This window comes from Pseudorca crassidens, chromosome X (genome assembly GCF_039906515.1).
Source record: "Pseudorca crassidens isolate mPseCra1 chromosome X, mPseCra1.hap1, whole genome shotgun sequence".
Classification (NCBI taxonomy): Eukaryota; Metazoa; Chordata; class Mammalia; order Artiodactyla; family Delphinidae; genus Pseudorca; species Pseudorca crassidens.
In genome coordinates, this window is record NC_090317.1 from 100469744 (window position 1) to 100491889 (window position 22146).

The window sequence follows — 22146 nt, forward strand, 5'->3', positions numbered from 1 at the left end:
TTCTCCAAATAACCATTAACACGTGTGTATGCTTCTTCCCAACCAGACTGTACTTGGTGATGTCTTGTGAAGATCACCACCCGTCTCCCTCTCTCCACAGTTTGATGCACGTAAATCCCCCCAAATTGCTTACTGGTTCTGTGTACCTGTTTGGTGTAAGTAAACCACACTTCTCAAATGTGGACGGTAAATCTTCACACCTGAGTTTTTAATCTGGGGGGAGGGGTGGGGTTGATATGTTCGAAAACCACCCATGTTCTGCACTTAGTGGCCAGCAATGGACTCAGACCCATTGCTTGGAGAAACGAGCGCAAAGAGCGATGGGGATCATCCCTGGTCCTCCGTGCATTTCTGACCGTTACTTTATGATTGAGCACGTGTTGTTCAAAAATCCAGTACCTCAGTTGTACTTCTTCATGCAGAAGGAGTTCAAATGATTCCTCTGTCACGTGTGGCCAGAGACTGTGACTCTCTTGTGGAGAGTTGTAGTCTAGCTGTGGTCCTGTGGTTACTGACTGCTATCAAAGGATCCATCTGACCCAAGGAGGGGTGAGGAAGAACCCCTCCAGGAGGAAGGTAAACAACAGAAGTCTTGGGGGTGGGCTCAGCCTCTCAGTAGTGATGCTGTCGTCCAGAAATGCCTGGGGAACTCACCTGGGACATACTGCTTGAGGCAGCCCTCACAGACATTTCCCCTTTGGGAGCCAGTATTGTGATTAGACCCGCCCTCCCCCCCATCCCCCACCCCCGCCCCCGCCACCTTGCGGTTCTTATTATGATTGCAAGACACACTTCAGTAACAGCCATCAGAGAACTTCGAAGAAAAAACATGATTTATTACTCACAGGTCCCGGAGGACACATGGCATGCGTGGAGGCACGCAGCGAGGTCATGGGTAGAAAGAGTACGTGTGCAGGCCTGGGCTTCTTTGACTGGGGTCTAGCACGGGATGCCTAGGGGTTCACAGGTTCAGTCTTTATTGGTGAATTTAAAACATGAGCGGGAATTACAATGCCAGAAGGGAAAAACAAGTGGTCAGGTGGTCAGTTTCCTAAGTCGACCAGAGATCTCCGAAACAAAGGAAGCTTCTGGGGCGGGGCCGCCTGACTCTTCCTCTAGTCCTGTAGCCGGCAGTGTGTTTATTCAAGATAGCTGTCTTTGATGTGGGTGCCTAGGCAATGCGAAGCTTAAAGTCAGGCACTTGCATTACAATAAAAAAAAAAACTAACTCAGCTGCTTACAGTAGAATCCCCCCTGTGATGCTGAAGCATCTGAGTTAGTGGTGAGGACGTTAACACCCTTCAGTCGCTTGTAGGCGGGGAGCTGTCTGGTTTGGAGCGCACATTGTGGCCTGCTTCCGTGGGGAAATATGATACAGCGCTGTCCTGCTGTCGGCGGGGGACAAACTCACAGTCTGGCGAGCCTCTTGGTATAGGGTAGGGTCAGCCAGCAAGGACCTAGCAAGTTCTGCAAAATCATATCATAGTAGGTCATCCCCCGATGCCATCGGGGCACTGCGTTTACTCCACTGTTTCTGGGAAGTCTTAGTCTCCGTGGCAGCGTTCCGCAATATAAACTGGGAAGTCGGGCCATCTGGGTGAGCAGCTAGGTCTCCAGCTGGTGCCACGGCCCTGGGGTGTCATCTCTGGTATAGGACGCATAGGCATCTCCAGTGGTGAGCTCTTGGGCTGGGGCGGTATTGTCTGGAATGGTATCCTCTCCAGCAGTGAGTCTGTCTCACTCAGGGGTGAGGTCCTCTGGAGTGGTGGCCACCCAGGGGCGGGTGCATCCTCCCATGTGGCTGTGCAGTTGGGGTGTTGATCATGGGCTGGGCATAGGCTAGCCTGATATAACTTAGAGGCTTCCCCGAGGACCGAGCTGCACGTCTGGTGCCTGCTGCTAGTGGAACAAATGGTTAAGAGCTCTCTGGGGTCATCAAGGGCACCTTTAGCAACAGAGTGGGATGCTGTCCTTTCCTTCCCGGAGGAGCTCATCCAAGCACATAAAGATTCTGGGCACATTTATATCCCAGGCTACGGGAGATCTTATGGGTGCTCCTTAGGCATTCCTGGGCTCAAGCCGTGAGGGCAATCAGTGGACAAATCCTGGGAGCACAGTCCCTGTACCCAGGTGGGTTTTATGTACGAGCAATCATAGGGCCAGTTAGCTTGTAGCAGTGTTTGATGTTGAAATTGGGCGAGTGTCATTTAGACATTGCTTCCAGCGGGCCCGTTGCCTATAAAGGGATGCGATCCCCTTGCCGCTCAGACTCAGTGGCACACTAGCCTGAGCCCTTCCAACAGGGCTCGCCAACATTCCCTGCTTTTCCACCCTGTGGTGCTACTGTGGGCCGCAGCAGTGTTTTGACAGCATTCTATCTGGGTGAGGGTTAGGCCCAAGGGCTCTACCAGTAACCCTATCACCCAGGCGGTACAAAGCAATAAGAATAGCCATCAGCAGATGGAACGCTGACGTTCGAATGAGCTGGGGTCAGGTTCCTTCTGGATGAGCTCTCTGTGTATTGCTTAATGGCTGAGCGCGGTTGCTTGGTGGGGGAAAGTACTGGGTCGCCTTGCCTGGCGTGGGGTCAGGCCACGACTTGTAGCTTGCTCGGCATGTTCTCATCCCCAAATGTGGCCTGCGTCCACCAAGCAGAGTTCCTTTCCCTCTTTCAGACACCCAAAGTGCGCCACTGGTTGGTCCCGGGGCGCTGACTTCTGCTTCCTCTAAATTAGCCGGGGCGTTCAGTTTCATCAGCCAGCTCTTGTGGCCACTGTATTTGGTGAGAGCGGCCAGTGTGGAGGTGGCTGCTTTTGGAGAGTCGTCACCGTTGGCAGGATTTCCAAAGAGATGATCTCGCACTGACTTGGTGGGCTTGTGGCCTGTGGGGCATTCAGTGGTGACGGGACCATATAGGACTCTCTGCCCTCGATCAGGCTATATCAGAGGGAAGCGGATGGTCAGATGATGAAAAAGAAAATCATAGCAGCATAGGGAAGTGGAGTCAGAGGTCAAAACGTAAAGGGCGTCGTGCTAGAGTGTGAAAGCTTGAGAACTGCCAGAAACGACCCGCGGTGGCATTTTGGAGGGTGTGTGATAATTGTGTAATCATTGGTATGAGGGGTATAAAGGCTCAGGGGGTGAGAATTAAGCAAGATGAGGGCCTGCGGCAAGAGTTGCATCCGTTTCGAGAACCACTTGCTTGCAAATAATTTAAGTGGTGTCTCTTTAAGGAGGTCATTAAGATGCTTGATGAGGCCAGCCACCTGGGGGTGGGATCCTAGATGGAAGTTTGGAAGAATGTTGGGTGGGAGAGCCCACTGTTGAATGTCCTGAGAGGTACAGTGGGTGCCCTGGTCAGAGTCAGCAGTGTTTGGCGATCTGAAGGGAGCAGCATTGAAGGTAGTAAGGAAAGAGATTACCTGTTTTGAGGAGGAATTGTGGGCGGAGTTCACCAAGGGAAGCCTCGTGTTAAGTATCAGTGATGGTGATGGGTTATCTGGAAGCCCCAGCAGAGCGGGAGTATGGTCGGTCTCCCCGGGGGAGTGGGTCCCCGTTGTTCGGTTTGGGTGCAGAGAACGCGCTCATCTATCACCACCTTGGCTGCCGCTGAAGAGGGGGGCGTCCCCTCGCATGAGCACGAGTTGTTAAGGCACGAATTCCCCGATGACCTGAGGTTGTGCGGGTCCATTTCGCAAGCTGGGGAGAAGGGTCGGTACCCTGAGGCATCTACAGGGCAGAGAGTGGAGGGCTGAGTGAGGGGGTCTGACCGCAGTATTCCTAAAATGGCCTCAGGTGTGGAGTGGTTAGCGTGAGCAGAAACGTGAGAACTGATGATAGGGATGGGGGATTCTGCTAGTTCCTTGCGTATCTTGGAGCCCCAGATGGCCTTGCCTTGTATGAGAAAATTGTCCCTTAGCCATTGGCCAGACCCAACTGCAAGGCTGTTAGCAACAGCCCGGGAGGCTGTGAAAGGCCCCTTTTGGTGGCCTCCTTAAGGGCTGGGTGAACAGCTACAGGTTCTGCCAGTTGGGCTGAGCCAGGAGTGTCCTCCTCGACTAGAAAGGTGCCCGAGGCCGGGTGGATGACGCAGCCCTCCAGCGAGCTGCATGGCATGCAGCGATGGCACTGCCCTCGGTGAAGAGCACTGACTCCCTGTCCATTTCAGACAGGTGGTCCCAAGGGGCGCCCCAAGTAGCCACAGGAGGAGAAAGCGGGGTGGGGTGGGGATGGGGGCTGTCACCTCTCGAGGCTCTCCGGCAAGGGGCTGAGCATGGGGGAAACCACATCCTCCTGTCATTTGGAAAGGCCTTTGACATCAGGTTTAGCCCTCCCCTGAAGGTACCATTTCCCTGTTACCAAGGAGGCATCAGTGGCCGTGCTGAGCTTTTCTCTTAAGAGGCGTCTCTCACTCAGGGCACTTGAGGAACTTGTGTTCAGAGTGATACCTGGTGGGGGCTGGCTAGGGGCTCAGTTCCTAAAAGAGCCCGAGAGGCTGCCAAAAGCTGGTGCCCAGGGGGCGTCTATGGGCCTGCCGCTGGGGTAGGTGCTTAGTCCACAACCCCATAGGAAGCCAGGTAGACTCCTGTTTGGTCCCGAGACTGCAGGAGGCCACTTGACATGGAATGTGGAACCAGTGGGGACTAAAGGTAAGACTTGCTGGACTGCGTGCTGGGCACCTTGCAAAGCACACTTGTCGGGCTTTGCCCCAGTGGAAGGTGGGTGACTTGTGTGCGATTGCGTATACGATAGGGCGGGATGAGGGATGTGTTGCCTCCAGAACAGGAAAAAGCCTGATATGTGTTGTGCTTGTCTGAGTGTCGTGGGTGGTTGAATGGTGAGTAATTGATGTTTGGCCGTTGGGGAAATTTCTCAGCCCTTAGAGGACTAGATGATGCCCAGAAACAAGACAGATGAGGCCGGGCCTTGGCTCTTGAGGTCCGGGTGGTGTGCGAAGGGATGCGAATCTGCTCGTACTGCTTTCTCAGAGGCACCCCTGAGCGTAATGTCATCAGCGTAGTGCCCAAAGCGGCACCTTTCCAACTGTTAGGTGCTTAAGTCCTGGTGGCAGAGGTTATGTATGGTTGCAGGGCCGTTTCAGTATCCCACTGGGAAGCACGTAAATGTATAACCTGCCCCCTTCAAAAGTGAAGGCAAACGGAGCCTGGGATTCCTCCAAGGTGGGAACAGAATAGAAGATGTTAGTAGGTCAGTGAACACAGAGGACGCTCCTTGGGCCGACTGGACATCCTCAGTCAGTTCTATGTTATTAGGGATTGGAGCCTTACTGGGGAACCTGAGCCACTGAGGTTTTGATGGCCAACGGTCAGGTGCCTTTGGTTGGTGGCTGGCTTAAGTACTGGCCAAATGGGGCTACTGAACGGGGAGATGGTGGCTTCGTGACTCCAGTCTGAAGCACCTCTTTAATGACGTAGGCGTAGGCCTCCAGCGGCCTGTTTAAGTCCCTACTGGGGAAGGTTTACCGTCTTGACCAGGGGACGAAGAGTCCCTGGCGTCCATTTGGAGAGTCCCACCAGCAAGGCCAAGAACTTGGGCTTACTCCATGTGGCACGGTGTTGTGTCAGTGCCTCCATGCCTATAATAGGAAAGAACGAGCTGGGGGGCCACCACCAGAGGACGCCATTTGAGGTGAAGGGTCCCAATAGTGATATCCGAATAGCTTTGTGAAGCTTTGATTGTTTTACCAGCAGTGCCCTGTAGGTGGAAGGGCTTCCCTTTTGGGGATACAGAGGGATTGCCTAGAATGGCAGTGACTTGGGTCCCCTTGTCTAGTAGGGCCAAAAAGGACTGTGCATTTTTATTGTCCTAATGGACCACCAGAGTGGTACAGGGGTAATTGTCCCCAGGTGGTGGGACAAGCCCCTGGGAGCGGCTGATTTCCTAGGGTAGGAGCTTAAGTGGCTGCCAGTCCTGGAGGTTAGGGAAGCGGGCAGAGGGGGTAGCGGGGACGGGCTTGGGGCTAGAAGATGGCCGGCAGAAGAGGGCTGTAGCTGGGAGAATGTGAGTTTTGGGGCCTGGAGTTTAGAGAGTGGCTGTCCAGAGGTTAAGTAGCCAGGAACCCCAGGTTTTCCTAACTCCCAGTAGAGGTTTTGCCTGTGTATTCCCATAAGGGACAAAATTAAATCAGAGGTTTATTAGGAAGGGAGTGGGGAACCCTTCCCATTGAGGGACATTTGTTCGAGGGAGACCTTCCTGGAGCGGTGGTGACGGAGGGCCTTGAGTGTGACGTATTGGGGCATCTGGGCAGCAATCTCCTCTGTGTCTAGCAGCCATGTCAGTGCCCTCCAGTTGCCTGATGGATGGTTTCAGGAGTCCCCCCGAAATGTAGTAGCGCTGCCCTGTGATTAGGGGGGCACCTTGTAAAAAGGAATTCTCTGGGCTTAGGGTCAGATGGGGCCTATTCAGGGTTGGAAACTCAGGGAGTCGTTTGGGTCACTGTGGTGATGGAAATGACAAAGCCATTGGATCATGCCAATTTTGCACAGCAGGAGGCACGGAGGACCCTCACGTGCATGAATGGTCAATGAAGGCCTTTTAAATTAGTGGTCTGACTGTCTCATTCGACCGTATGGCCTTGATCACGGCTGCTCTGGGGAGATCATTGAATTATTATGGCAGCAGTGACATTTTGGCGTGGGTACCGCAGGCAACACACGACAGAGGCGATATGCAAAAGCACGTAGCAGCATGGCAGACCTCCAGCAAGCGGTGTTCCGTTCCCAGGTGGTGTTCCCCCCCTGGGCTGGTCAGCTAGTAAGCCAGTCGCAGCTAACGGGTATTCCTCTTGATTAACTGCAAGGCAATCATGCAATCCTGCCAACAAGGCCAATTGTTTTGTGCTGGTCTCAACCTATCAGTAGTGATCTATTGGCTAGAAATGCCTAGGGGCACTCACCTGGGCCTGAGGTGAGCCCTCACAGACATTTCCCCTTTCAGAGCCAGTGGTGTGATTGGACCCGTCCTGGTGGTTCTTACGATGGCAACAACCATCAGGGAACTTTGAAAGAAAAGAAAAGAAAACCAAGGATTATTACTCACAAATCCTGAAGGATACATGGTACAGCTGGGGCCACTCAGCGAGGTTGCGGCAGAAAGGTAGTGGGCCTGGGGTTGTGTCTTTATTGGAGTCTAGGATGGGGTGCCTGGGGTTTCACAGGTTCACTCTTTGTTGGCGAATTTAAAACATACGGGTGGGAATTAAAACTCGGGAAGGGAAAAACAAGTGGTCAAATGGTGAGTTATCTAAGTGGACCAGAGATCTCCGAAACAAAGGAAACTTCTGGGGCCGGGCCGCCTGGCTCTTCCTCTAGTCCTGTAGCCTGCAGTGTGTTTATTCAAGATAGCTGTCTTTGAAGTGGGTGCCTAGGCAATCCGAAGCTTCAGGTCAGGCACTTGCATTACAGAAACAAAACAACACAAAACAAAACCCAACTGTCCGGTGCTTACACTATATTTACATAAAGATGCCCTAATCTTATTGTACATCCTCTAGGGCAGGGATTGGTTACAAAAATGGCTGAGGGAGCAAGAGTGTCCTTCAAATGCGTAAGTCTGCCATATGGTTTTTCTTCCAGTTTTACTGAGATATAATTGACATGTAGCACTGATAAGGTTAAGATGTACAGCAGAATGGTTTGACTTACATAGATCATGGAGTGATTGCCAGTATGAGTTAGCATCAATCATCACATATAGATACAAGGAAGGAAACATGTTTTTCCTCGTGATGAGAACGCTTAGGATTTACTCTTAACAACTTGCGTGTATACTATAGAGCAGTGTTAATTATATTCATCATGTTGTATATTACATCCCCAGTACTTATTTATCTTAAAGCTGTAAGTTTTCACTTTGTGACCGTCTTCATCCAATTTCCTCTCCCCACATGCCCCACCTCTGGTAACCACAAATCGAATCTCTTTTTCTGTGAGTTATTTTGCTTTGATTCCATATACAGGTAAGATGATACAGTATTTGTCCTTCTCGGACTGATTTCACTTAGCACAATGCCCTCAAGGTCTATTCATGTTGTCACAAATGGCAGGATTTCCTCCTTCTTTATGGCTGAGTAATATTCCGTTGTATATACGTATCCCATGTCTTTGTCCGTCTACAGGTGAAAGGATAACATTTAGGTTGTTTCCATGTCTTGTCTATTGCAAATAATGCTGCTCTGAACATGGGGCGTGGGGTAGGGACAGGTATCTCTTCAACATAGTGTTTTCACTTCCTTCTGATGTATTCCCAGAAGTGGAATTGCTGGATCATATGGTTGTTAATTTTTTTGAGGAATCTCCATACTGTTTTCCATAGTGGCCGTGCCAGTTCGTAATTTCGCCATCAGTGCATAAGGGTTCCTTTTTCTCCATGTGCATGGTGGCATTCGTTATCTCTTGTCTTTTTGATGCTAGCCATTCTAACTGGTGTGAGGTGATATCGCATGTGGTTTTGATTTGCATTGCCCTAGTGCTGTTGAAATTCTCTTCACATAGCTGTTGGTCATTCATGTATCTTCTTTGGAAAAATGCCTATTCCAGTCCCTTGCCCATTTTTTAGTTGGATTGTTTGTTTGCTATTGAGTTGTATGTGTTCTTTACATATTTTGGATATTAACCCCATATCAGATATTTGGTTTGCAAGAATTTTTTCCCATTCCATAGGTTGTCTTTTCATTTTGTCGGTCGTTTCTGTTGCTAAGCAGCTTTTTAGTTTGATGTAATCCCACTTATTTATTTTTTAAATTTTGTTTGCTTGCGCTTTAGTGTCATGTACAAAAAATTCATTGCCAATACCCATGTTAAGGAGCTTTTTAACCTATGTTTACTTCCAGTAGTTTTATGGTTTCTGGGTTTACATTAAAGTCTTTAATCTATTTCCAGTAAATTTTTGGGAGTGGTGTAAGATAGGGGTCTCATTTCATTCTTTTACATGTGAAGATGCACTTTTCCCAGCCACAGTTATTGACGAGACCGTCTTTTCTCCACTGAGTATTGTTGCCTCCCTTGTCAAATATGACTTGACCATATACATTTGGGTTTATTTCTGGGTTCTTGATTCTGTTTCAGTGGTTGAGGTGTCTCTTTTTATGCCAGCACCGTACCATTTTGAAGAAAGTAGCTTTACAACATAGCTTGAATTCAGGAAGTGTGACGCCTCCCGGTTGGTTGTTTTTCAGGATTGCTTTGACTATTCAGGGTCCTTTTTGGGTCCATCTAAATTATAGGATTGTTGCTTCTATTTCTGTAAAAAATGCCATTGGACTCTTGGTATGGATTGCATTAAATCTATGGATGGCTTTGGGTAGTGTGGCAATTTTAACAACATTAATTCTTCCAATCTATGAACGAGGAGTCTCTTTCCCTTTATTTATGTCATCTTTGATTTTGTTCATCAATGTCTCATAGTTTTCAGTGTAGAGATCTTTTGCCTGCTTGGCTGTATTTTTTCCTAAGTAATTTATTGTTTTTGATGCTATTGTAAGTGGGATCATTTTCTTTGCTTCATTTTCAGATAATTCTTTGTTAGTGTATAGAAACGCTACTGATTTTTGCATGTTAAATTTGAATCCTACAACTTTATGGAATTTATTGATTAGATGGTAAGTTTTTGGTGGAGTCTTTAGGAATTTTTTTAGATATAAAATCATGTCTTCTGCAAATAGAGACAATTTTACTTTTTCCTTTAAAATTCTGATGCATTTTATTTGTTTTCCTTGCCTGATTGCTCTGGCTTAACCATCCAGTACTATGTTGAATAGAAGTGGTGAGAGTGGACACTCTTGTCTTATTTCTAATTTTAGAGGAAAGCTTTCAACCTTTCCACCTTTATTATTATATTAGCTGTTGGCTTGTCAACATTATGACCATGTTATGTTATTAAGTTGAGGTAAATTCTTTCAATACCTAATGTGTTAAGAGTTTTGTTTTAAATCATGAACAGATGTTGAATTTCATCAAATGCTTTTTCTGCGTCTATTGAGTTGATCATATGATTTTTATTTTTCATTCTATTAATGTGAGGTATCACACTGATTAATGTGGATGTGCTGAAACATCCCTGCATCTCAAGATAAATCCCACTGGATCATGGTGAATGGTCTTTTTAATATGCTGCTGAGTTGAGTTTGATAGTATTTTATTGAGAATTTTGAATCTGTATCTATCAGGTATATTGGCCTGTAATTTTCTTTATTGGTGGTGTCCTTTCCTGGCTTTTGTACCAGGGTAATGTTGGCCTCGTAAAATGAGTTTGCGAGTGTTCCCTCCTCTTTGATTTTCTTTGGAAGAGTTTGGGAAGTATTGGCGTTAATTGTTTATTTTTATTTCTTTTTTATTTTTAAAAATTTTATTGGAGTATAGTTGATTTACAATGTTGTGTTTCAGGTGTACAGCAAAGTGATTCAGTTATACATGTACAGACACGTATTCTTTTTCAAATTCTTTTCCCATTTAGGTTATTGCAGAATATTGAGTGGAGTTCCCTGTGCTATACAGTAGGTCCTTGTTGCTTATCTTTTTAAAATATAGTAGTGTGTATGTCTGTGACCGCCAAACTCCCAGTTTATCCGTGATCCTCACCTTTCCCCTTTGGTAACAACAAGCTTGTGTTCTAGGTCTGTGAGTCTGTTTCTGCTTTATGCATAAGTTCATTTGTATCTTTTTTGTAGATTCCGCATATAAGCGATATCATCTGATATTTGTCTTTCTCTGTGTGACTTACTTCACTTATGAAGTAAGTAGGAAGTATGATAATCCCCAGGGTCACCCATGTTGCTGCAAGTGGCATTATTTCATTCTTTTTAATGGCTGAGTAGTATTCCATCATAGATATATGTACCACATCTTCCTTGTCCAGTCATCTGCTGATGTACATTTAGGTTGTTTCCATGTCTTGGCTATTGTAAATAGTGCCGCAGTGAACATTGGGGTGCATGTATCCTTTTGAAGCATGACTAACTTTACTGTTGTGTTTGGGTTCCTTATTCTTTTTTGTGTTTGTATCTATTGCAGATTTTCAGTTTGTGGTTACCATGAGGTTTTGACATAGCAGTCTATATACAAATAAGGTTGTTTTCAGTTGCCGGTCTTTGAATTTCAAATGCATTTCCAGTATCCTGCATTTGTACTCTCCTGTTCTCACGATTGCCGGTTTTGATATCACGTTTGTGTGTGGATGATTTCATACCTTTACTTTATGTTTGCCTTTACCGGTGAGCTTTCCGATTCGTAATTTTCTTGATTCTAGTTGTGGCCTTTTCTTCTCCTCCTAGAGAAGTTCCTTTAGGATTTCTTGTAAAGCTGGTTTTGTGGTGCTGAATTCTCTTAGCCTTTGCTTGTCTGTAAAGCTTTTGATTTCTCTGTCGAGTATGAACGAGAGCCTTGCTGGGTAGAGTATTCTTGGCTGTAGGTTTCCCCCTTGTATCACTTTAAATGTATTGTGCCACTCCTTTCTGGCCTGCAGGGTTTCTGCTGAAAAATCAGCAGATAACTTTATGGGGATCCCCTTGTATGTTATTTGTTGCTCTTCTCTTGTTGCTTTTAATATTTTTTCTTTGTATTTACTTTTTGTCAGTTTGATGAACATGTGTCTCAGCATGCTCCTCCTTGTGCTTATCTTGCACGGGACTCCCTGCGCTTCCTGGGCTTGAGTGTGTTTCCTTTCTCACGTTAGGGACGTTTTGGGCTATATTCTCTTCAAATATTTTCTCAGCCCCTTTGTCTCTCTATCCTCCTTCTGGGACCCCTGTAATGGAAATGTTGGTGCGTTTAGTGTTGTCCCAGAGGTCTCTGAGAGTGTCCTCATTTCTCTTCATTCTGTTTTCTTTATTCTGTTCCATGGCAGTGATTTCCACCATTCTGTCTTCAAGCTCACTTATTCGTTCTTCTGCCTCAATTATTCTCCTACTGATTTCTTCTGATGTGGTTTCCTTTTTAGTTATTGTGTTCTTCATCTCTATTGGTTTGTTCTTTAAATCTTCTAGTTCTTTGTTAAACATCTCTTGTATCTTCTCGATCTGTGCCTCCATTCTTTTTCCGAGACCTTGCATCGTCTTTGCTGTCATTACTCTAAATTCTTTTTCAGGTAGGTCGCCTATCTCCACTTCATTTAGTTGCTATTGTGGGTTTTTATCTTGTGCCTTCATCTTCCACATATTTCTCTGCTGTCTCATTTTGTCTGACTTTCTGTATTCGTGGTCTCCTTTCTGCTGCTGCAGGATCATGGCTCCTCTTGCATCTGGTGTCTGCCCCCCGGTGGGCCAGGTTGGTCCTGAGGCTTGTGCAGGCTTCCTTGTTGCGGGGGGACTGGTGCCTCCCCATTGGTAGGTGGAGCTTGTCCCTCTGGTGGGCAGGGCCGTGTCAAGGGGTGTGTTTTGAGGGGGCTGTGAGCTCAGGACAACTTTAGGCAGCCTGTCTGCTGATGGGCAGGGTTGTGTTCCTGTGCTGCTGGTTGCTTGGCCTGAGGCGTTCCAGCACTGGAGCCTGTAGGCTGTTGGGTGGGGCCAGGTCTTGATGCCAAAATGGTGATCTCTGTGAGAGTTCACACCAATCAATATCCTGTGGGTCCTTTGCCACCTGTGTCCTTGCCCCCCACCAAGTGAGCCACAGCTGACCCCCACCTCCCTAGGTGATCCTCCAAGACTCATAGGTATGTCCAGCCCAGGCTCTTATGGAGTTACTGCCTTGTGCTGGGTCCTAGTGCATATGAAACCTTGTGTGCACCCTTCTGCAGTGGCATCTCTGTTTCCCCCAGTCCTGCACTCAAGCTCAGCTGTCCTTCGAAGGCAAACGCTGTGGGTGTTCCTCCTCCCGATGCCAGACCCTCAGGCTGGGGAGCCTGACGTGGGGCTCAGGACTCTCACTCTTGTGGGAGAACATCTGTGATATAATCATTTTCCCGTTTGTGGGTCACCCACACCTGGTGGGTATGGGATTTGATTATGTCATGAAAGTGCCCCTCCTACTGTCTTGTTGTGGCTTCTTCTTTGTCTTTGACTGTAAGGTATCTTTGTTGATAGGTTCCAGTCCTTTTTGTCAATGGTTGTTCAGCAGTTAGCTGTGGTCGTGGTGTTTGCATGAGAGGAGGTGAGCTCAAGTCCTTCTGCTCTGCCGTCTTTTCCAGAATCGAGGGGCTGCTTTCAGTTTGCATGCTTGCTGCCTCTTTCCTCCGTGTGTGCTGGCAGTTCTCCCCTTGATATGGGGTGTGCAGGTGCAGCAGCCCTTGCGTGCTCCCAGGATGGCGGGGGCAGGGCTTGGCACCTGCTCACAGGTCTCCTAGGGTCGGCTGCGGTCCATGCAGTCCCGGGACATCAGGCGTAGGGCTTGGCGCCTGCCTGTGGGTCTCCTAGGGGCAGCTGCTCTCTGCGCTGTCCCAGGGCAGCAGGAGCAGCGCTTGGCACCTGCCTGTGGGTCTTGTAGTGGTATCCTGTGCCCACTTCTGGAGCCCACAATGGCGTTGGTGACTCGCTCCTGCCCTGGGAGCTCCTGTAGTTGGTGTCTCGTTGCCTGGGAGTGCTCACAGGGAAAGAAGCTCTTATAGTGGTCCCACCCCTCTTCTCGTGTGCCCCCCAGTAATGGCACCTTGCCTCTCTGGCAGGCCCTGGCTTCTTCGGAGTACACCCTCAGTTGCCACAGTCCAGCCTCTTCAGGCTGTCTCCGCACAGCCAACCCCAGTCCTGTCTCTGGGCCTGACCTCTGAAGCCTGAGCTTCAGCACCCAGCCCCCACCTGCAACAAGTGAGGCAGGGAGACTGCACTGAGCTTCTGGCCCAATCTTTTTAAATGTTATTCACGAATGTAAGTGCAAGCGTTTTGAGTTAATCACTTGCGTGATTTCTTATTTGAATAGTGCCCTAATGTGATTCTTTCCTTAAACTGTTCTTTTGTGGTATCATTGGTTATATTTACTGTCACGGAGCTCTATTGGAAGTTAGCTCTCCTCAGTGACTTCAACACCCATACTAATGACACTTCTGGTAGCCTCTTCACTGGGTTCCTGGACCTTATGAACTCCAGTGGTCTCCACTTTTCTTGTTCTGTTTCTGGTCACGTTCACACTTGTCTGACAGCAGAGCACCACCTCCAAAGTCTCAGTGAATCTTGCCACCTCTCCAGCTTTCACTCGTTTTGAACTTGGTCTTGGCTCCCTTTGTTGTCTCTCATCTCTTAATCTTTCAGCACAGCCCTAGAATCACAGCCCCTTTCACATGATTTACCAATTCCTTCCTCTGGGGTAGGTGCAGACTTCTGTTTTTTCTGTCGGAAAACAAAAGGCTTGGATGCAGTCTTAGAGAAAGCTCTTAACCATGTGGATGTATTCATCCTCTCCAACCTCATTTGTCCTTTCACTGGCACTCAGCCAGCATTTTTTTAACCCCTCAATTATGTTGTATGGAATGAGCCACAGTGGTAGGAAATACCATTGATCTCAAATTATCTTTCATTCATTCATTCAACAAATATTTATTGAATGTTTATTATCCTTACAACTTTACTCCACAGATTTTTAAAATAATAATACTCTTGAATGGTTATATTCGTACTAAGGGGTGATAATGGATGGTGTTTCTCAGATATTTTATACCTCAGCATTACTTCCTAGGTAAGTAGGTAACAGTAGAATATTTGTTATAGCTAAGAGAAACCTAAAACTTAAAAACTACCTTTTCTAAGGGAAAATCAACAAACAAGCATGGACTGGGACCTCAAATTTCCACAAAGGAAATATGCATATGTATAAACAAAAGCCTTTCATCCAGTGTTCTGTTAACGAAGAATGTAAACTAAGTAGAAAGACAGTGAGAAACCTTCAGAGCAGATAGATTGTATTTTTTTTAATGTGATTATAGGACCATAAAATGAAATGTTTGTGGTCAGTATTTGTGTTAGTCAGTGTTCTGCAGAGAAACAGAACCAATAGGATTGATTGATTGATTGTAAGAATTGGCTGGCGCAATTAAGGAGGCTGACGAGACCCAAGATCTGCAGTCAACAAGCTGGAGACGCAGGAGAGCCTGAGTAGAAAGAGAAGCCAGAGGAGCTGATGGGTCAGTTTAAGTCTGAAGGCAAGAAAAAAACTGATGTCCCAGATCGAAGGCAGTCAGACAGGAGGCGTTCCCTATTGCTCAAAGGAGGGTCAGCCTTTTTGTTCTTTTGAGGCCTTCAGCTTATCCACACTAAGGAGGGCAATCTGCTTTACTCAGTCTACCAATTCAAGTTTTTTTTTTTTTTTTCCCCTTGCGGTACGAGGGCCTCTCACCGTTGTGGCCTCTTCCGTTGCGGAGCACAGGCTCCGGATGCGCAGGCTCAGCGGCCATGGCTCACGGGCCCCGCCGCTCCGGGGCATGTGGGATCTTCCTGGACCGGGGCACGAAACCTTGTGCCCTGCATCGGCAGGCGGACTCTCAAACACTGTGCCACCAGGGAAGCCCTGAAGTTTATTTAAGGCAAGATTCTTTTTCAAGTTTTATTGAGTTATAATTAGCATATCACATTGTATTAGTCCAAGGTGTATAATTTGATATATGTATATATTACAAAATGATTGCCAAATAAATTTAGTTAACATTAATTACCTCACATAGTTATAAAATTTTTTCTCTTGTGATGAGAATTTTTAAGATCTGCTCTCTTAGCAACTTTCAACAATGCGATACAGTATTGTTAACTATATAGTCACCATTGCTGTACATTACATTCCTGGCACTTATAATTGGACATTTTTACCTTTTGACCACCTTCACCCATTTCCCCCACTGCCCATCCCCACCTCTGGCAACCACCAATCTCTTCTCTGCATATGTGATTTTTTTTTTTTGGATACCATTTATAAGTACTAGCATACAGTATGTGTCTCCCTCTAACTTATTTCAGTAAGCATATCGGCCTCAAGGTGCGTCCATGCTGTTGCAGTTGCAGGATTTCTTTCTTTTTTATGACTGAATAATATTCTATCGTATATATGTACAGCATTTTCTTTATCCATTCATCCAACGATGGACATTTGGGTCGTTTCCATGTCTTGGCTGTTGTTAATAATCTGCAGTGAACATGAAGGTTCAGATATCTTTTCGAGAGAATGATTTCATTTCCTTTGGATATATACACAGGAGTGGAATGCTATATTCCAATCTGTTATTTCTGTTTATGTCAGTAGTAGTTCATATTGTACTTCGTAGTTCCCAGTAGTATTTCTATGAATATATGGTAGCTTTATTTGTAATTTTTTGAGGAACCTCCATACTGTTTTTCATAGTGACTGAACCAAGTTACATTCCAACCAGCAGTGCACACGTGTTTCCTTTTCTCCACATCCTCACCATTACTTGTTATTTCTTGTCTTCTTGGTGATAGACATTCTAACAGGTGTGAGGTGATGTCTCCTTGTGGTTTTGATTTGCATTTCCCTGATAATTAGTGATGTTGAACATCTTCACATGTATCTGTTGGCCGTTTGGATGGCTTCTTTGAAAAAATGTCTGTTCACTTCCTCTACCCATTTTCAAATCAGATTGCTGTTTGGGTTTTTTCTATTGAGTTGTATGATTTCTTTATGCATTTTAGGTATTAACTCCTTATCTGATATATGATTTGCAAATATTTTATCCCATTTGTAGGTTGCCTTTTCATTTTGTTGATGGTTTCCTTTGCTGTGTAGAAGCTTTTTAGTTTGATGTAGTTCCACTTGTTTATTTTATATTTTGTTGACTCTGCTGTTGGTGTCAAATCTGAAAAATCATCACCAAGCGTGATGTTAGGGAGCTTACCTCCTATGTTTTCTTCTACTAATTTTATGGTTTCAGGTTTTATGTTCGAGTTTTTAATCCAGTTTGAGTTGATTTTTGTGTTTGTGTGTAAGATAAGGATCCAGTTTCATTCTTTTGCCTGTGGCTGTCCAGGTTTCCCAGTACCATTTATTGATGTGACTATCCTTTCCCTATTGTATATTTTTGCCTCTTTTGTCATAAATGAATTGACCATATATGTGTGGGATTTTTCCTGGTCTTTGTATTTTCTGTTCCATTGATCTGTTTGTTTTTATGCCAATACCATATTGTGTTGATTACTGTAGCTTTGTAATATAGTTTGAAATCAGGAAGTGCAGTATCTCCAGCTTTGTTCTACTTTCTCAAGATTTCTTTGGCTAGTTGGGTTCTTTTGTGGTTCCATACAAATTTTAGGATTGTTTTTCTCTATCTGGGAATGATGCCATTGGAAGTTTGATAGGGATTTTATTGAATCTGTAGAGTGTTTTGGATATTATGAACATTTTAATAATATTAACTTTTCCAATCCATGGGCACAGACTATCTGTCCATTTATTTGTGTCTTCTACAATTTCTTTCATCAGTGCTTTATAGTTTTCAATGTACAGAACACTCACCTCCTTGGCTAAATTTATTCCCATGTAGTTATTATTTTTGTTGCAGTTATAAATGGGATTGTTTCCTTAATTTCTCTTTCTGATCGTTTGTTGTTCGTGTATAGATATGCAACTGATTTTTGTATATTCATTTTGTACCCTGCAACTTTAAATTTGTTTATCTGTTCTTACCGTTTTAGGGTGGAATCTGATTTCGTTGCCTTTTATCTTTTTTTTTTTTGACTGATTGCTCTGGCTAGGACTCCCAGTACTTTGTTGAATGAAGGTGGTGAAAGTGGTCATCCTTGTGCAAATCAAACGTTAATCTCATCCCAAAACACCTTTACGGATACACGCGGAATAATGTTTGACCAAATATCAGGACACTCCATGGCCCAGTCAAATTGACATGTGAAATTAACCATCACAGTATTATTCATATTAAATGCAGAGTCAGCAAATAAAAACTCTAGTGTCATAATCTGTGAAAAGTCTCTGTTTTGACTTTCAATTCCTTTCATCATTTAAAATCGTAAAAGAACTAAGAGTTCCACAACTGATATTAGTAAGTTCTTACTCGGTGTCGGTGATTACCTCTTATTCATTCATTCAGTATATTTCTGTTGGGTACCCTTTTATGCCAGGTATTTTTTACAGGTCCTATCACAAAACCTTGTTCTATAATCTCTTCATATTTGAGTTGTTTTGGAGATAAGTGCTCTTCAGTCTTTCATGTTAATCCCTTGTTTTAAAATTAATACTGCAGGTGGCTCAATGATGCATTCATAAGAAAGTGGACCATACAGCCACAGTTGGTGGCTTATCATCCTCTCCAAATATATATGTTTGATGTGCATGCATATATATAAACAAATCATTTAATGAGGGGTAGTTCAAGTGATATGTACGAATCTAAAATGAATATTATCTGTCCCTGTGCTGTTCACTCTACATTATCTTATGATTACAGTTACTTTCTGAGTTAACTTTTATTATTATTACCCGTATTTTTCAAATAAAGAAATTGTGAATTACAGAGTATGTCACATGCTCGAGCACACATCTTATAAATAGCAGAGAGTGACACTCTGAACTGGATTCCTTTCTAGGTAGTTTGGAAAGTCTGGCTGGACCATGAGGATTAGAACAAAGACTGTTTAACTTGTTTGAGCCAAGATTTCTCATAGTAGGGGCTCAAAAACATGAATGAGAGACTGAGTAGCCTTTGAAAGTTTTACTTTCATTATTTGTCCAAATTAAAACAGTGAGTGGGAGTGGAGGTTGATATATGTATTTAAACTATGTTTCCTTTAGAAGGAAAACAATCAGTCACCCAGTCATGACAGATTGTTCTTAGAATTTTACTTTAATATGCAGAAACATAAAACTAGGTATAAAGCTCTGTAGGTTTAAAGTATGCTTTTATAACTGTAAAGCTAACAATTTGTAAAATGTATGTGTATATATATCTCATATCTCATATATATATGAGATATATATACCATATACATGAGATATATACATATATGTGTATATATATGTATATATGTGTATAGACGTATACATGGAAATATATCCGTGTGTATATATCTCTTGGAAGAGAGACTGAACGCCAAGACAAAACCTTGCATTCCTTTACAGGACGTGCAATGCAGATCTGTTTTGGAGTAACTGTTGGATTTGGGAAGGAAGGTGAGGCCAAAGGCAGCCCATTAGAAAGGGAAGAGGTTGTTGGAACTGGGAATTGAGGTGAAGAGAACTACTGACAGGACTTTAAGGGATAACACTCTTGCCTTTGAGTGTCTGTGTGGTAGAGTCCGTGGCCTGGAGTAGAAGGGGAAAGCTGTACTAGAGCAGCTTCTGCTGGCAGGAATATTATTTTCTTATACGTGCGGCCATGGAAACATTGCTGAACATTCCTCAGATCTTAACTGTCAAGGACAAGACAACAGTAGTAATAACTGGAAATGTCAGTTCCATTTCCGCAGTAATCTATTTACAATTGCTTCCCCATTTCACGAGTTCTCTATCAATTATCCATGCTTTTCTTCCCCCCAAATCATCACGTTTTGCCTTAATCATGTGTATTCCTCAGTTATGCTGTAGAGAACAGCAATTTTCCCTATGTGGCCCTTCCGCCTTAATTCTCTTTTAATTTTCCACATCGACAATCCCTAAGTTTGAAAAAAGACAATAGCATATAAATGAATTAAGGTGCAGAATTCCTCCAATTATGAAGATCAATTCCTGGGTCGTTATTGATTGATAAATATATTGATCACATCAGTGTAAGTATTTTAATCCGTTTGTCTACAGAGGCTGCAGCTACAAGATGAAAAAACATAATCAGTTTATTCAGTTGTTACAAATGTAGGAGGGGGAAATGGAAATACGATTAAGAAGATTTTATGTAGAACCAAGTGTCCACTTCCTGTCTTTCCAAAGACACTGTTCTATAAACCATGGTATTGATTTTCCTAGCCAGGCTATTAAGCACGTTTGGTTAGATTACATTTTGAATTAAAGCAGTGCATTATAGTAAATGTCTTTATGGGACACTTCTTACAGAAGAGTGCTGTCGGGTCAAATGAACAAGAGAAAACAGGTAATAATATAATATTAGAACTCTTTTTAGAAAATAACATCTCAATTCCCGTTTTGTGGTAGGTTCAATAACATGTTAGAAAACCGCAGTATGTGTATGTGTGTATGGAACGCATACATTTGTATGTGCATATTAGCCTTTGATTGCTAATGTTAATGTTGCTAAAATTTGGACCTTCATGTGGATCGTGGTATGGTTATATATTAGCTAGGTAATGTAGACGTTAATGGAAACATGCCTCGTACCTGCTTGTATGTGCGTGCATTCTGTGAAGTTGTAATTTTTAAAAAAATATAAATGTTGTACTAGATGCCATGGATCAAGTCAGCACTAGTAGAAAGCTAAGGTTACTGATTATTCTGCATTTTTCATATCTGTAATAGGAAGTGATTCAGGAAGTTTTGGGCTAGCTACTGAAAAGTAAGCTAAGATATTTAAATGTAATCTCTCAGTAAGTTCTATGTAATGAGCACTTCAATCTTGGGAATTTAGATTATTCATGATCTATATTCTCAGTATACTGCTGCATTGCTTAAGGTACATAGGTGCAGAAATGAGTGCAATATGCATTCTTTACTCCCTTCTTAGGAGGAGGTGAAAGGTGTGGGGTTTTGTGTCAGATGGTCGTCCGTTGGAAGCCTGACTCCACGCCTTCCAAGCTATGTGAACTTGCCTATAGTGATCTACTCATCAGAAACATGGTACTAACGATATGAGATGTTATGAAGGTTAAATGAGACGATGCATTTATGATGATGCTAATATGACACAGCTCATTGATTGCAGTGAATCCACAGTAGCTATTATTTTAGGAACTAGACTGACCCTGCGAAAGTAGTCTACTCACTCTATAAAAGCTCACCTTGGGGCTTCCCTGGTGGCTCAGTGCTTGAGAATCTGCCTGCTAATGCAGGGGACACGGGTTCGAGCCCTGGTCTGGGAGGATCCCACAGGCCGCGGAGCAACTAGGCCCGTGAGCCACAACTAGTGTGCCTGCGCGTCTGGAGCCCGTGCTCCGCAACAAGAGAGGCCGCGATGGTGAGAGGCCCGTGCACGGCGATGAAGAGTGGCCCCCGCTTGCCACAGTTAGAGAAAGCCCTCGCACAGAAACGAAGACCCAACACAGCAAAAATAAATGAATTAATTAATAAACTCCTACCCCCAACATAAAAAAAAGCTCACCTTAATTGTTAAATTTTAGACTCTTCTGTTAAAATCCCAGAAGGCTAATATAATGCTTTTCTCCTTCCCTCTTATTTGGTTCTTTTTCTTTCTTAGCTAGTCACTGAAATCTGCTTTAGGTTATTTCTGGTGGAAAGGTTAGCAGGTAATGCAGTTCCAAACTATGAATAGCTTTTGGAATTAATAAATCCCAAAGATGAGTGTGAGAAAGAGGAATTAATCTTCAAAAAGTAGCTTATGAAAAATATAAATTTATATAGCCTTTAGACATTTGTAATATTATAGCCCTGAGCTGGTGTTTAATTTCAAGTGTATCTGTCTTTTCATTCTAAGGAAATTGCAAACTTCCTAAGGTCAGGGACATTAGATCATGTCTATTTATTTCTATTGCAGAGCTTTCTCTACTTGGGGTGTAATAATAATAATGGTGCGAAGAGTAGTAGATCTTAATTTTAATGCTTTTATTTTAAATTATTTTAGTGTAGTAGTAAAGTAATAGATATCATTTAAAATTACTTCAAGAGTATAGACCTTTAGTCTATTGAATCCAGATCCATTAAATACTGGTACTGGTATTCTGTAGTGTATTATGAAAAATATGATAGCTCACAAAGCTGAATATGTTTTTATTTAAGGATATGAAGGAAAGAATGCAAATATGCAATGTATAGTAGATTTGAGGGTTTTTTTAAATTTTATAGTCTTTTTTTTTTTTTTTTTTTGGCCACACCACACAACACGTGTGGGATCTCAGTTCCCTGACCAGTGATCGAACCCGCATCCCCTGCAGTGGAAGCGTAGAGTCTTAAACACTGGACCACCAGGGAAGTCCGCTGAGTGATTTTTAGAAGTTAGTTACTTTCGCCACATGCTAGAAAGAAGGTCTGATTGGGGAAGAGGGGTGCGAAATCAGCAAGATGGTGGAATCAGAGGTTCCCGGCTTTAGTGTTCCTCAAGGAAATACAAACTAGCAACTCTCCA